Source organism: Melanotaenia boesemani, chromosome 1, assembly GCF_017639745.1.
Source record: "Melanotaenia boesemani isolate fMelBoe1 chromosome 1, fMelBoe1.pri, whole genome shotgun sequence".
Lineage (NCBI taxonomy): Eukaryota > Metazoa > Chordata > Actinopteri > Atheriniformes > Melanotaeniidae > Melanotaenia > Melanotaenia boesemani.
This window is the reverse complement of record NC_055682.1, coordinates 4,509,095-4,526,153: the sequence shown is the minus strand read 5'-3', so window position 1 is coordinate 4,526,153 and position 17,059 is coordinate 4,509,095. Positions and strand designations below refer to the sequence as shown.

Sequence of the window (17,059 nt, the reverse complement as noted above, 5' to 3'; positions counted from 1 at the left end):
CAAAGTGCTTTACATAAAACAAGGAACCAAACACTGGGCCAGGGCTTCATTTTCTCTAAAACAGCCTCAAGTTCTGGTTTCGTGGACTCCAAATTTTGCAAAAAGATTTTGCTCCATATTGTAAATCATTTTATCTTTATCTATTTTTTTTATCAGTTCCACATGTTCAACTGCTTGTTAAAGGTCCCATATTATGCAAAATTCACTTTCTAAAGGTTTTCTAACAGTCATATGTGTCCTCATAGTCTGTGTGTGAGGCCCAAAAAGGTCTTGTGTGCTCAAACGGGTGAGTCTGAGATCTTTCTCTTTGTGACCTCACACAAAGGGGAAAAAAATTCTTTGTGTAAAAGTACTCCACCTGTTAACTGCTTGTTAACACAAATATCTAATCAGCCAAACACATGGCAGAAATTAGTTATGTAGACATGCTGAAGTTCAAACAACATCAGAATGAGGAAGAAGGGGATTTAAGTGACTTTGAATGTGGCATGGTTGTTGGTCTGAGCATTTACTAGGATTTTCACACACAACCATCTCTAGGGTTTCCAGAAGAGAAGAAGAGAAAATATCCAGTGAGCAGCAGTTGTCTGAACCAGAAGGTCTGGTTGATGTCAGAGGAGACTGGACAGACTGGATGGACATGATAGAAAGGTAACAGGAAGTCAGATAAGCACTAGTACTAGCAACCTGGTACTAGCGAGGTGAACCTGATAAAGTGGTCTCTGGGTGTATACATTTCTTTAATCAATCAAAATCATAATACTGTTATTACAAAACCTTTCAAACATGATCATGACAAAAGTCATGTAAATGCATTGACTGTTCACTCTCATTGCTCCAGTCTGAGATGATTAAAATGGATCAAGATAACATTCCCACACTGTCAAACTTCCTCCACCTGCATCACTTACTGGTTGCACTGGGAATTCTGAGCTCTGTGTAAGCAGGTTCAACTGAAATAACCAAGTTTGTTCTCACACAGCTACCTCACTGGATCTTGATTTTGTTTTCCACCATTCAGAAGAATCTCTAGACTAGTGAACTGAACTACAAATGATCTGAGCTAAGTCACGGAAACGAGGGGCTCTGATGATTTATTTAGAATATTTCAGTCGGTGGAACCTGAAGGGAGCTGAAAGACAGCCTCAACAGGAATTGCTTTTGTCACATGTAAACACAGAAAGTCTAAACAGCAGAAAATCCTGAACAAGCCACAGTTAAATCCTCCCCCTGTCACTTCGTCTTAGTCAGCACTGGCCTGATCGGAGTGGGAGGGTCCGCATTTGTTTTACAATTTGATTCAGTAATCCCTCTTTAATTAGACAGAAGCCTGACGGAAACCAGGCCAGAGACGGCCACCGACAGCAAACAAGCCAAGCGTGAGTTTACAGCTGAAAGAAAGGAATCTTAAAGCTGAGTTAACAAGTTTCATTTGCTTTCTGCTGGATTCTTGGATGAATGCAGAGCCGGCTTTCAGAGACGGGACAGAACTTTGACAAATACTGAAGATCATTGCTGGATTGGAGCTGTAAATTCTAACAGCAGCATTAAAGTATGAAAAGCCATAAAGATTAGATTCACAGGCTCATAGTTTCTTGCAGTGGATTGAGGGTTGTAGTCATCTCCCAATGTGAAGCTGCTATGGTAAAGAAACCTGTCCTCAGTCTGTAATCAACAGTTGGAGCTGCGTATTTATTCTAACTTTATGTCAATCAATCAATTTTATTGCAGGCAAGATAAAAGCCTGTCTCAGTAAATTTTTGTTTTTGGATTTAGGACCACATTGCAAACATTTAATTTAGGAAATTAATTCTTAGTCATGAGCAGACATAGCTCCATTGATGTATTTTGTGTTTTATTTCATTACAATGATGAATATATTTTTGGTTGTGGACGTGTATGTGATGTGTGATGGTGTGTATCTTACATGTGTATTGATGACAGCTCAAGATATTATGAAGGGTAAAATTATTATGATGGCTCACCAAGTGGTAGATGGTGAAAAATATTTTTGGGCAGATAAAGGGGGGTTTAAAATAGCTCATTTGAATATTTGCAGTTTAAGGAATAAAATAAATGACATTTCAGAATTATTACAGAAGTATCATTTACAGATGTTAGCCATGTCAGAAACTCATTTAGATTCAACTATAAATAGTCCTGTATTGAATATAGATGGCTATAATTTTTATAGGCAGGATCGAAACTTGCATGGAGGGGGAGTAGCTTGTTATGTTCAAAACAATATTCCAGTTAAAGTTAGAAAAGATCTTGCCATAGTAGGAGTGGAAGTAATATGGCTACAGATACTTATGTAAGGCCTTTCCTTGTTGGATGCTGTTACAGACCACCAAATGCTACTGTAATGTACTTGGACCAGCTATGTGAAATGTTGGATAAAGCATGTGACATAGGAAATGAGATTTATTTTTAGGAGATTTTAATATCTAGTCCACATTAAAGAGCAAGTTAATTTCTTTAGCCAGTACTTGTAATTTGTCACAAAAAGTTAAGGAGTATACAAGGGCAAACTCAAAAGCAGATGGCACACATTCAGCAACTCTTATTGATTTAATTTTTATGTAACAGACTTATGTTCAGAGGCAGTTTCTATTCCAGTTGGCTGTAGTGATCATAATTTAATAGCAGTTAAAAGAATAACAAAAGTACCTAAATTGGGTCAGAAATTTATTTGTAAAAGAATATTTAAAAGGTTTAAAGAGGATGATTTTATAGAAGAAATAAGTAGTGTTGATCGGTCAGAGGTTCCGCAGCAACAGAATCCGAGCTGTGGCTATTTTCAATAAATTGATAAGTAAGGTTATAGATAAATATGCTCCTATAAGAAAACAAACTGTTAGAAATGTCTCTGCTCCATGGCTGGATCAAGAGCTTAAACATTACATGAGGCAAAGGAATCAAGCTAAGGTGGAAGCAATTAAACATAATGATGTGGCTCAGTGGAATAACTATCGTAAATTAAGAAACTATGTGACTAAAATGAATAAATGTAAAAAACAAATGTACTATCAGAATAAAATTAAAGATGCTGGAATGGATAGTACAAAGGTATGGAGTACATTGAATGAAGTTATGGGAAGAAAAGCTAAAAGAAGTATAACATCATTGGAGGCTGAATTTACCTTACTAAACCAAAAGAAATAGCTAATTATTTAGGCAAATATTTTAAAAATAAAATACTAAAAATCAGACAATAAAAATATTTCATATGAATCGATAACCAATAAGATAATGACAAAGCAGTGTGGGCAGTGTGAAAAAATACTGCAAGCAAGTAAGGATAAACCCTGTGGAATAGACAATGTTGAGGTTAAACTTTTAAAAATCATGTTGCTTTCCCCATTTCTCATATTATTAATTTAAGTTTAACAGCAGGGGTTTCCCTTCGCTATGGAAAACAGCAAAAGTCATACCTTTGATTAAAAATAATGAGCAGTTTTCAGGTGGCAATAAGAGACCAATAAGTTTGTTACCAGCAGTGAGTAAAATTATGGAAAAAATTGTATATGATCAAATACAAGAGTATTTTGAGTTGAATGGATAAACACAATATATCAACATGCTTATAAGATGGGTCATTCCACAACTACAGCACTCACTCAGATTACTGATCATTGGCTACAGGAGACTGGTGAGAAGAATCTGGTAGGATCAGAATTATTGGACTTAAGTGTAGCCTTTGGTGTTTTAGATCATATTATCTTATTAAATAAGTTAGATTATTATGGATTTGAACCATCTGCTGTTAAATGGATTGAAAGCTAACTTAGTAATCGTGAGTACACAGTCTGTTTTAATGGTAGCTATTCTGAGGTGGAAAAATCTGTTGTGGGGTGCCCCAGGGTAGTTGTTTAGGTCCACTTTTATTTTCTGTTTTTACAAATGATTTTCCACTTGTACTGAAACATGCAACCATGGCAATATATGCAGATGACGCAACATTATGGTTATCAGCAAAAAAATGTATGTCAGCTCAATACTATGTTAAACAAGGAGTTGAATTTAGTTACACAATGAATGACTGAGAATAAATTAGTTATTAATGTAGGAAAAACAAAATGTATGGTGGTTGGGTCAAAATATTTTCTTAAAGAGTCACCAACATTGCACTTAACCATAGGAGAGAATGTGATCCAACAAGTAGAAGAAGCAAATTTATTGGGTGTAATTGTGGATAGTAATATGTCTCGGAACAGCCAGATAAATAATATATTGCAAAAAAATGGGTTGGAGTATGGGAATAATCAGATATTGAAAGAAATTCATTCCTCAGCTGCTTACCAAACAATTAGTTCAATCACTGGTGTTATCTTATTTAAATTATGCATCAGTTGTTTGGTCAGGTACTAATGAAAATAATTTATATAAATTGCAAGTTGCACAGAATAAAGCAGCACAAATTGTTTTGGGTTGTCTATACAGAACTAATACAACCACAATGCACAGTAATTTGGCATGGTTAACTGTGAAATGCAGATTAAAGTATTTTTTATTATCATTTATTCGTAATATTATATTAACAAAAAGTCCTGAAGTTATTTACAGGAAATTGTCATTTTTGCTGATCAACACAGTTATTGCACGAGACAAACCAGTGGAACGAGGTGTGCTCTGCCTTTAAGTAGAACAAATCAGTTTCAGCGAGCCGTGTTTTATCGGGCCATGGTTGCATGGAATGGACTGCCAGGATTCCTGTTACTGGAAAATAACAGAAAATGTTTTCAAAAGAAACTTAAACTCTTTTTGTTTACACAACAAACATAATAATGAAAGAGCATAGATAGGTAATATTGGAGTATGTCTAGTGACTAGTCTAAAAGAGCTACAGGATGGTTATGTAAATATAAATGGTGTTTTCTATTTCTTCTTCTTTCTTTTTTTTTGAGCTGTTGTTCGTACATATGTGTGTATGTATGTACAACGAACGTAACGAACGTCACTATTTACGTACATGAGGAAGCATAGATGAGCTTTTAAACATGCAGGACGAGGGCTTGTAGTCAGAAACCTTGGATTAGATCATTTTTAACTTTTAAAGACAATGAGCCAATTTTCAATGCTTTCATGTAATCACATCTAGAGTTCTCTAACAGCCTTTTCATTTAACCAGAACTGGGAGAAAGGATCAAATAAAACTCGTTTTAGCACTGTATGACGTAGTATTGATTCTAAGATTTTGTTGATTACTTTAAAGCCCTCTGTGGTCTCTCCATGCTATATTGCTGAGTTTTTGACAAATATACTCCTGTTTCAACCTGGTCATCCTCAAGCAGAGGTCTTTTTATCTGCTCCAGTCACTGAGCAGAAAACAAAAGGGGTCAGTGCTTTTTCATTCTGGACCCCAAGGCTCCAAACAACCTGGAAATCAGGTCAGCTGACTCAGTGCTTTCCTTCAAGAAGCTCTTTAAAACATATTTTTATCTGAGAGCTTTTTCCTGATATTTAAGTATAAAGTGTTTTTTTCTTAATTGTACTTACATTAATTTATTGTAATTTTTTATTTTGCTTATTTAGGGACGTAGTCACCCTGTAGTTACGCTTTAATTTTGTAACATTATTATTATTCTTATTATTCTTATTATTATTATTATTATTATTAGTAGTAGTAGTAGTATTAGTATTAGTACTAGTATTAGTATTAGTATTAGTATTAATCACCTGCTGTCACATATTTGCATCACTTTAATCAATATTTGTGTATTTATTCCTATATTTTTCATTTGTAGTTAATCTTTAAATAAATACAATTGTCAATTTGTATTTTCATGAGGAAGAAAAAGGGCTGTCAAAGTCTAAAGAATTTGAGTATTAGCTTAAATGCAATAAAAAGTGACAGAAAACAAAACACCTACAGTGTGAATGCTGACAGGCTTTGTGTCACTGAGATGTCTGGTGATAATGTGTGTATTGTTTTCAGGAAGAGTTGGAGAAATATTTACCAAGTCTGAAGGAAAGGCACAAGATAATGAAGAGACAAAAACCATCTGCAGCTTTCAGAGTTTGACCCAAACATCTCCAACAAAACAAAAAGTTACGTTGGCAATTAAAAAGTAAAGAGCTGCTGATTTACCAGCATCACTGACAGCATGTCTGTAACTAACACCAGGACAAGCAGCTCCTGTCTGCAGCATGATGAATGTGAGAGTGGATCTTAATAACGATCCACAGACTTGTGTCCTGAGTGAGGACCTGATCCATAAGTTTCTATCAGGGAGTTCTGCCGTCGTGGCCGTTTTCTCTGCTCATAAGCTGAATCAGCTTCATGTTAAAACACAAACGTATTTGGGGCTTTCTCTGAAGGTGATCATTTAATTTCCTCCAGGGCTCCCGTCAGGGCATTGTTACACCATCACAGCCCAAACATCTGTGTTCCGGGTTTTATGTTTGCGTTGCTGCTGGTTGGTATATTTTGAAGAAATAACCCAAAATGAAGATTTTCCTTCTCTGAATAACATTTGATCATTCTTACTTCTGGGAATGTGATGGGGCGCAGCCGAGTGGCTCTTTGTTCTTTAGCCTTCTTCACATCTGAAGGCGGAGGATGTTGTTATGTGAAGACAAAGCTACAGAGGGTTTTCTGTTTCTGTGAGGAAATCTACTTAGTTTGTAGGTTTTGGCACAACTTCCTGAGGTTTTAATGACATTTCTGTGGCATTCTTTCATCAAAGTACCAGAGATGTAGAGTCCAGGAGCTTCTTTAAAGAAATACTGCAGAAGTTTCCAGCTTTAACCCTTTAAAGCCTGATTCAAGAAATAATGGGCAAAAAAATTAACATTTTTTTTTTTTATCAGAAATCTTTATTTGGCCCTTTAACAAAATGTTTAAAAAAGGAATAAACAAAAATAATTTGTATAAATGTATTTTTTTACTGTGTGATAGTGTATGTCATAATTACTGTAATGCAAAATAAATCCACCAGGGGGCAGAAGACAAGTATCAGAATAATACAACAGTTTTTCGAGCAATGTTTTTACCATGAGGTGATGCAATAGGTTTTAGAAACTGTATGTTTCAAATATGATATGTGCGACATTAAAGGGTTAAAACTCTGCACTTCTGACTGGGAACAATGCTACACCGATGTTCATTATGTAAATTCCTGGAGCCATCATTGTCCTTCAGCATCCAAAATCTGAGGAACAGCCCGTAGCAACAGTTTTTCCAGCCTGGAGCATCACGTTACAGCTGAGTTTTATGTCACACACCAGCACCTCAATATCAACACACCAGCCATTTTAAACTTGCACCATAGCTGGTTCAGCAAAGATTTGCAAGAGTCCATTTTCAGAGAAGGAGAGGAAAAGAAAGCAAAAAGAGACAGAGCAACAGATAAAAAAGTCAACATCAGACTGACTTTTACTGGCTGGAGAGATCTCAGAGAAGAGACAGGATGCAAGGCAGATGCTGAATAAGCGTTGTTAGGGAGCACTGAAATGTGAAAATCTGACAAAGTTTAGTTGTGAAGCTTTAACCCTTTAGGCCCGAGGGTTTTTGGAGGTGTGGTTTGCCTGAACAGACCTACCCAAATTAAATCAACAATAACGCTGTAATTTTCAGGTCAATATACATAACCTTGGTCTCAATGGATAGGTAAGACCCTGTGGAATATAAATCCAACATCAGAAACATTGTGAATGTTAATATGCCTGTGCAAATTGTCATAAACCATAGGTTGAATGCTGCATGCATTCAGCAACTCCTTGACTACAACTGTACAAAGTTTCATGAGAATAGAACAAAGCTCATAGTTTTTATGCAGGTTTTAGTGTGGATAGGACCAGGCAGACTCTCTATTTGGCCACTTGGATACGCAAACTGTGCCAAATTGTGCTGTGTCTGTATTTCCTCCAGAGCTTCTAACACGGTGTATTTGGTTTTTTGTAATTTCTTGGACATGTTTATGGCTTTTATCCTTCGTTCTAAATGGATAAAAAGTCTAAATGAAGCAAAGAAATGAATGCTGTTCGATATTCGCTCTTTCCGGTGCGCCCACGTGCGTAACTGCAGCAAAATGGCAATGATGCTCCTTTGTTTATGCGTAAGCATTTATACCTGACAGATAAAGTGTCGTTCAAGTGTAAGATATCGTCGAAAAGCTTATAAGATGTAGAATTCGACCAAACTTTATTTACACTGCCAAGACCCACAACAAGACAACAAAATGGCTGTGAATGGGAGCATTTGACATGTTAACGCATGATGCAGTTTCACCATAATGGATTACTATGCTGTGAGTTTTGGTTGAAGAACAATGTGGATAGAATGAAAATGACCACAAAAAGGTAAGGAAATAAAAAATATTGCTGTTTGTGAGAATATGTTTGGGATTTGGTGTATTTGGTGATAAACATGCTGTCTGATAAGGCTGCTGTGATATGCGAAGGTTAGCTTTGTGTTTGTTTTGAGACTGACGTGGGGTGCTTGGTGAATATCTTTTTATGCTTGGTTTCATATGAAAGTGTAGCTTTTCTAGTTTCATTTGATATCCAATATGTTTGGGTGGAGTGAACGGACCACGCGTTGTGTTGCATTTTGTTTCGGGTGTTACTGGTTATGGTGGAGCTGTTGTTTGTGGCATACGTATTTTAAAATTGTTACTAAACAAATACTTTGTTGACCAAATGCACTTGGAGAGTTGATTTAGTGGCATTAGGTATTCTTCTTTAAGACACATTATAAATAAAATATCCTTACATCACTAAAGTAACTGTTTTACACACATGAACTTGTGTTTACACCTGTTGGACCCACCGGTGGGTCCGTCGGGCTTAAGAGCTTAAACTATGAATTTAATCTTTTGTCATAGCAAATTATTCTGGGATGTGTAGCGATCAACTCTTCTCCTCCCTCTCTTCCACAGGTTGAGATTAAAATCTTTGAAAGTGTAGAGAAGTTTCTATTTGATTCGATAGTATTTTAAAACCCTGCAACCAAACTTCAGAGAAGTTTCTTCTGCAGAGTGCCTCTCTGTTTTTTGGTAATTGTGGCTCACATGTAAGATCACTGCTTAAGATATGTTGCGCCAAACTCAACAACCTGCAGCGATTTTCATTAAATATGTAAATGTGTAATTCCCTCACACAGCAGTGTTGCATTTGTTTATTTGACTGTGGAACATTTGGAAGAATCACATTGTGTTTAGAAGCAAGACATAATTTTTTCCGCTTTGCAGCATCACAGAGAGGCATAAAGGCTGAACACAGGAGATGTTTCATTAAACTACAACTGTGCAAATATTCATTCATATTTGCTTCAGTATTATCTAGTATAGATTTAAATATTCAGACAGAAAACATGAATACATAACAGCTAATTATTTTTTTTTAATACTTCCCAAAAACTTAAATGTCTCAACATGGAGCACAAAAACACAAAGAACAAAGTGTTATTTGTGGTGCAGCTCTGCATGCCTCAGAGCAAGGCTTTATTTAAAAACTCTACAATTATCTTGTGTCTGGCGCAGACTGCATGCAAAAATCACTCTAACACTTCACCAGACATTTAAACTTCCCGAGTATGATTTACGAGTTAATTAGTGAGACTGATGTATGCGCTTTATGTTGTTAGGAGCAATGAAAGGTGCTGAGGCAAGAAGGAAGGAGGAGAAATGGGAAGCAGGGAATGAGGAAGAGATAAAGAGACAAGAGAATGACTGGAGAGGAAAAGGAAGGAAATAAAAAAAGGAGAAGAGGGAATACTGATAAACAGATAAACGAAGGAAAGATCAAATGGTAAAACAAAAGAGATGAAGAAGAGAAGAGAGGAGATTAAACAACAGATAAGAAAACAAAAGAGCAGCAGAGGAAAGACAAGAGCTTGAACTCCAGCATCCATAAACCCTGGGAGGGTATAAAAGTGAGGGACATCGCCATTAAAGAGGCCTTTAATACGCAGCTTTTGTTGATCGTGCAGGAGCTGCACAAAACGCTTCTGTGCAGAAATTTTAGCTGTAAAATTAAAACCCTTGGCCTGCGATAAGACGAGGTCTGCAGACCATTCTGTCATGTAAGCTGAGAACAGCACCGGAGGGACGGCTTGGCTGCGGGGGCGGCACCGTGGCCAAGGCACAACCAGCAACTTGGTCTGACAGCGGTAAATAAAAAAAAAACATGACCGCAGAGAGAAAACATTTCTAAACATTCCAGTGCTTTCCTCCACTGGTCCTGAGGCAACTGTTCACCACACGGAGACGGGAAAAAGTCCAGAGAAGATCCGAGTCAGTGACAGTAATTCTTACTTTCAGTTCCCGTTAAGAAGCAACAGAAACTCTGAAAAGAGAGTCTGGAAATGAAAACTCTTCTTTGTGACATGAGAACAGATTATTCGGATAATATGAGTTTCTTAAATCCTTTTGTAGTTTTGGTAGATCAGGCCTAATGTTTTGTTTGGCTCATTTTATTATAGGTATTATACCATCTTGAGGACCGGGTGCCTCCTGTCAGCTAAGAACAGGAAACTGAGGCTACAATTCACACACACTCACCAACACTGGACAATAGAAGATGGAGAAACATTGCTGGTCTGATGAGTCTCCATTTCAGCTCCACATTCAGATGGTAGGCTCAGAATCTGATGGAAACATCATGAAAACATGGATCCATCCTAATCGTGTGGGGAATCTTTTCTTGGCCCACTTTCGGCCCCTTAGTTCCAATGTGGCCTGGTCTAACCACCACAGCCTACCTGAGTATTGTTGCTGACTAGGGCTGCAACTAATGACTATTCTGATTGTCAATTAGTCACCGACTATTAAAACGACTAGTCAACCAATCAGATTATGTATCTCATAATCATTAAATGGCTCTTATCACTCTCAGCTTTTAAATCTTGCATGAGGCTGTTATGCAAGTTCGACACTCCTCCTCTTTAAATGTTCGAGCATTTTACAAATCTCACATGTATTTAATTTATTTTGTAAGTTTACATGAAGCTATACCAGACTTTTGACGTCCTCTACTGCTGTTTTGTTCCGTGATCGGCCGCCATATTTTTCCCCTGGCAGACATTATTGCGCATGTGCAACTCTCAGCAGAGATAGGTTTTTATTTTATTTATTTTTTTGCCTACAATAGTCGATGGTTAAATTTGTTGTCGACTATTTTTATTCTTGACTATTGTCGACAATGTCGACTAATCGTTGCAGCCCTGTTGCTGACCATGTCCATCCCTTTATGACCACAGTGGAGCATCTTCTGATGCTACTTCCAGCAGGATAATGCACCATGTCACAAAGCTCAGATCATCTCCAGCTGCTTTCTAGAACATGACGATGAGTTCACTGGACTCCAACGGCCTCCACAGCCACCAGATCTCAGTCCAGTAGAGCAGCTTTGGGATGTGGTGGAACAGGAGATTCTCATCATGGATGCAGCCGACAAACCTGCAGCAACTGTGTGATGCTGTCATGTCAACATGGAGAAAACCTCTGAGGAAGGTTTCCACCACCTTGTTGGATCTATCACACCCAGAATGGAGGCAGTTCTGAAGGAACCACCTTCTGAAGGAACCACCAGGTCCAACCCAGTACTAGAAGGTGGATCTGAAACAGTGGCTGGTAAGTAAATAATTGTGATGCTGCCTCTGGTTTTAACACATTGTGGATGAGTTTGGATTCAGATATGGAAAGATTAATATCCATTCTTGGATTGATCTCATGCATTTCTCATTTGTCAACCTACAGCCATGTAGTCTCCTTGTAACTTGCAGTTCTTGCTTTGATAAAGTTAAGATGTATTGTAACACACCTAATCAAAATCTTCTTTTAAAAACACCTGAAGACTCTGAGTTTACTGACTTTAAAGAAGTGAGAACATAACAGCATCTTCACGGTTCAGGTTCAGCAGATAAACATAACTATCCTCATAGTGGGTCGTTTGAGGTTAGATATCTAAGGCGGATTCGTACTCGCGTGGCACCTGCGTGCAGTTTGTTACGGTGTAGCTGACGCTGATGAGTTAGCTCTAGCACTCCTTCCTAATCTGAAGGTGGCAGCAGGGATGGTATCGGCCAGTAAACTTAACAGGTTCCTTTGATGGTTCACTTAAGTTCAGTAGGTATTTTCTGTTTTAAAACAAGAATGGCGTCCAGTATGGTTCAGTAAGGAAGAAAATGAAAAAATAATTAGATCAGCCGCTCATCAACTTGATCCACCGATTACTGTTTTTAAAAACGGTCCAGATGTCGGCAACACGTGATCCCAAACTGACCAATCACAAGGGAGTACTCCCGCGTAACCGTCTGTGTAGCAGGGGTGCAGGTCAGGTCTGGAAGAGGTGCACATCGAGCCTCTGCAGAACTACGCGACGCAGATGTTGCATGAGTATAAATCCGCCTTTACTCTCCTGTGGGTCACAAACTGGAGGATGCTGCAATAAGACCTGAATCAGAGCTCTGGTCCAGCAGCCTGTCCTCTTCCCATCCGAGGGATGTTATTTCTTTTAGCACTGAGCTAATCACAGAGGGAATGGCCCTGATTAAGAGAATAATCAGTAGGCGCTTCCTCCATTAGTGAAGACAGATAAGCGAGGAGACCAGTAATCAGCTCCACTCACACTCTGTGTTGACCTCCCCGACCCATACTGGAGAGCATTTGTTCCTCCTCTCACATGTCTACTTAATGTCAAAATCAACTGATGATCCTCTGAGAGAGCATCTGTGTGTTTGTCTGTCATCCATCACACACGCACTGCTCTGCATCATGACCCTAAAGTTTATTCTGCTTTCATAGAAATAATCTGAAATCACACAAAAACAGCTTTAAATGAAATACAAACATCAAACTGTGCACATTTATCAAACTCTTCTTCACAGCTTCTGATCATTTTAACAAAGCTGGCTTTGTGGCCAGCAGGGAGACGATGTATTAGTATTTTTCCTTTTTTTGGAGGCTGTAAACAATAGACCTTTTTTAACATGTCAAAACAGAGCTGTGGTCCTAAAATTTGATCATCTCATAATCTGATTCTGATGGATATCAGGATAAGTTCAGGCCTCGTGACAAGCTGAAGCATGTTACCATGTTTCCTAATGAGGATGAAGACTTTTCAGAGACAGGATTTTATCAGCATTTGCTCTGAAAAGCTGAAAGTTTCTTTCAGTTCTGGACTCTGGTGATAGGACTTGTAACTCTGAGCTTCTTCAGAAAACAAAGTTCAAACATGGTTAGTCATGATAACCCACTGTTACAACACAGGCAAGGGCACTGCCATGGTGTGAGGGCCTTCATCACCACTTTCATTTTCTCTTTCTTTAGGAAAGCAGTAACATTCCCATCAGCGTCAGCTGCACCTTCCAACAAATGATTAGACTGACCATGGCTCAGGAGGTTTGATTATTGTGTGTGTGTGATATAAGGGCCTTTTGATTTTGTTGATATATTTGGATTTAACTACTGCATGACGGTTTGCTTTATTTATTGTGATCCTGTTTGACTGATTCTTCTACTTTCCATGCTGTCAATGTTAACCAACATTACATTTTCCCATGCCTACACCTTTTTACTGTAAAGAACATCAAGCGTGCATGTAATGAAACATGCACATAAATCAAAGTGACGTTTCCATTGTAGCATTTTCATTGTGAAGTTAGCTCAAAGCTGCAGGCATGGCTGTAAAATGTTAGTCATGTTGAGTCAATCCAGCTATGGTGCAGAACATCCACTCCAAATATAACTCTCATCACTCCCTCTCACCGTCACATTTCCTGTCCTCGCTTGTTTTGTTCTGACAGAGAGTCCTGCAGTTATTCCACTGGAAGCTTTATTTCCCAGTTCTGATTTTCATTTGATGCCTTTAGGTCACGTGGCCACGTTCGGCTTAATCTGCTGCACCGTCAGCGCATTGGCTGGCCGCCTGAATTTCTCTGTGATGCATCAGAGTAAGCGGAGGTGAGATTTGGGGCTTTGTGGCTGACCTTTTCATTTCATTTCCCTGCAGCCTCACCATCAGGGAGCACTGTCCTCTCACTGTATCAGATGAGCCAGGACTCATTTCTTCATTTACAACAACACATGTCCTACTTTTAAATAAACCTGTTAACTCATTGAAGGACATAGAAAACACACGTCAGGCTTCAGGCATCGTTTCTCAGCAAGTAGGGAATAATTATTATTTGTCAGCAGTGATCATTTCTTTCTGTTTGCCAGGTTTCATTATTTAAATTCACTCAGAGGATCAGAGGATTGTAAAATAATTATCCAGACTGTAAATAAAATGTGGTTTCTGATCGCTTCTGAAGTTCATACAAATTCTTCGCAGATGTTGTATCACCATAACAGTTCATATTAGCAAGCCATGTGTGCAAAGGGGGATGGAAGCAGCTGAAAAGATCACTTTTCTACATGTTTAACATTGTTGAATGATTGAGGGTTTAATTACAGCACCATGACATCGTAGCTGTTATCAACTCAACAAAAACAAGATCTTCATCTGAGGAAACTCTACTAATAGGAAATATTAGCAAAGTTTTTTCTTACTAAATCATGACCTTGATGGAGAAAACACACATACACACACACACACGCAGCAGCAGCACGGACCAGCTTGAGGTTTAGTTCAGCAGGTGGTAAGGCTGAGGATCGAACCACAACTAATGCGATTAGCGAATGATTGTCTAGTTGAAAAAACATGCACGTTTGACTGGTGAAGAAGCAGTTCCACCTCAGCTCAGAAACATTCAGTGAAAGGTGCATCAGGTCCACCTTCAAGTACCAGGTCCGGCCCCCTTATACCTCCAGAACTGCCTTCATTAATGGTGTGATAGAGCCAACAAGGTGGTAGAAACCTTCCTCAGAGGTTTTCTCCATATCAACATGACAGCATCACACAGCTGCTGCAGGTTTGTCGGCTGCATCCATGATGAGAATCTCCGGTTCCACCACATCCCAAAGATGCTCTACTGGACTGAGATCTGGTGGCTGTGGAGGCCGTTGGAGTCCAGTGAACTCATCGTCATGTTCTAGAAAGCAGGTGGAGATGATCAGAGCTTTGTGACATGGTGCATTATCCTGCTGGAAGTAGCATGAGAAGATGCTCCACTGTGGTCATAAAGGGATGGACATGGTCAGCAGCCCTCTGGGGTTTAACCCTGTAATGTCCTGCTCAACCATTTGGTAGAGCAAATTTTCAGTGACTATAAAAGTCTAAAGCTTAAATACGGACAAAATAGAGGTTATTTTTGGTTCTCCTTTTGTCAGAAAACAAACAGCCAGTCACTTGAGTTTGTATCTCAGTCCCTCCAGGAATTCCCGATGTTGCAGTCGCAACTATTAACACAAATTCGGCCCATCCTCGTGAATTCTGCACATCTTGCTATTTTATTCACTCCCCGCAACTTTAAAGCATCTTTGGTTTAATAATGATTTGATGCATAGTTTGAAGTCACACTAGTTAAATATAACAGAAAAGACAACTTGTCTGTGTCCATGGCTATGTCCTTGATTAAGAACTGGAATAGGGAATTATTAAAATGTTTAAATGAGATGCATAAACATGGCAAGAAAGCCATGGGACAGACCAGAGAAAAGAGTAAAATGAAAGGGAAAAGTTTATCTAATTAAAAGTGAAACTTTATTGTAAAATGTGCCTTTCTGTGAATAAGGGTCCTTATTAAATTAACACCTTATCTTGATCCCTTAATTTTTTTCTTCCCCTTCTTCTGTAGATTTGTGAAGACTGGGTTGCTACTTGCACAGCAGTTAATATTCCCTTTTCTAAGAGTGACCACCCTGCAATTATTTTGTTCTATAATTACTGTGCTATCTGTTACAGACTCTGAAAAGAACACGTTTTGTTTTTGTGCTCCAAACTTCAATGAACTTGGAATTTTTCCCCCTTCTTGTTCTGTTTAAACAATAAGGTAAAACTGCTCTTCTGGATGGTGCAGTATTCTTCAATTGCACTTATTTCAATTAAAATGTGGAATGTCAGAATTTAAAATGTTTAATTATTTAAAACAGCTTTCAGTTGCTTTTGTAAAAAAATTAAAAACGATAAAAGAACACTAAAAACCACCGCAACTTTTGTGGGAACTTTTAAAAAGCTGCTCTGTCTCGTCTGCAACTGGTATAAAATGCTACAGCTAGACTCAAACTGGAACAAAGGACAGAGACAGCACCGCTCCTGTCCTCATGTCCTGCACTGGCTTCCAGCAAAATATCATGTTGAGTTTTTTATTCTCTAAAAGGTGCAGCTCCCCATTACATTGTTGAACTCCTCTGCCCGTATAAGACCACAAGATGTCTTACATCTACTAATCAATTGCTCTTAACTGTTCCCTCATCCAGAAGAGTAAATCTTACTATTATTGTCCAAAAGAAAAAAACAGGAGAAGAAAAAAGACATTTTCTCTTGTTTTTCTCTCTGTGCAAACATTATAGGCTTTAACTATGTCACGCTGGTACTAAGGGGTCCAAAGAGGGCCAAGAAAATCTCCCCCCACCATTACACCAGCAGCAGCCTGAAGCGTTGATCCAAGGCAGGATGGATCCATGTTTCCATGATGTTTCCAGCAGATTCTGAGCCGAGCATCTGAACGTGGAGCTGAAATGGAGACTCATCAGACCAGCAACGTTTCTCCATCTTCTATTGTCCAGTGTTGGTGAGTGTGTGTGAATTGTAGCCTCAGTTTCCTGTTCTTAGCTGACAGGAGGCACCCGGTGTGTCTTCTGCTGCTGGAGCCCATCTGCCTCAAGGTTGGACGTGTTGTGTGTTCAGAGATGTTGTTCTGCAGATCTTGGTTGGAACCAGTGCTTATCTTACTTCCTGTTGTCTTTCAATCATCTCCAACCAGTCTGCCCATTCTGCTCTGACCTCTGACATCAATCAGACATTCTGGTCCAGACAACTGCTGCTCGCTGCATATTTTCTCTTCTTCAGACCATTCTCTAAACCCCAAAGATGGTTGTGTGTGAAAATCCCAGTAAATACTCAGACCGACAACCATGCCATGTTCAAAGCCCTTTAAATCTCTTTTCTTCCTCATTCTGATGCTCAGTTTGAACTTCAGCATGTCTATGTGACTAATTGCTGCCACGTGATT

The 17,059-nt window shown here is 38.7% G+C and overlaps 1 protein-coding gene across 4 annotated transcripts in view; it reads right to left on the bottom strand.

Moving 5' to 3' along the window:
- The window catches only part of large2 (LARGE xylosyl- and glucuronyltransferase 2), a 111,964-nt gene that overhangs the window by 26,879 nt on the left and 68,026 nt on the right, over positions 1–17,059 (bottom strand). Inside the window, exon 1 of one of the 4 annotated variants that reach the window (XM_041983600.1) lies at positions 13,713–13,724. The exons of the other annotated variants lie outside the window; for them this stretch is intronic. The gene's annotated coding sequence lies outside the window, so the exon portion shown is untranslated. Of the gene's footprint in view, positions 1–13,712; positions 13,725–17,059 lie in introns of those variants that run through there. 4 annotated transcript variants of the gene reach the window in all.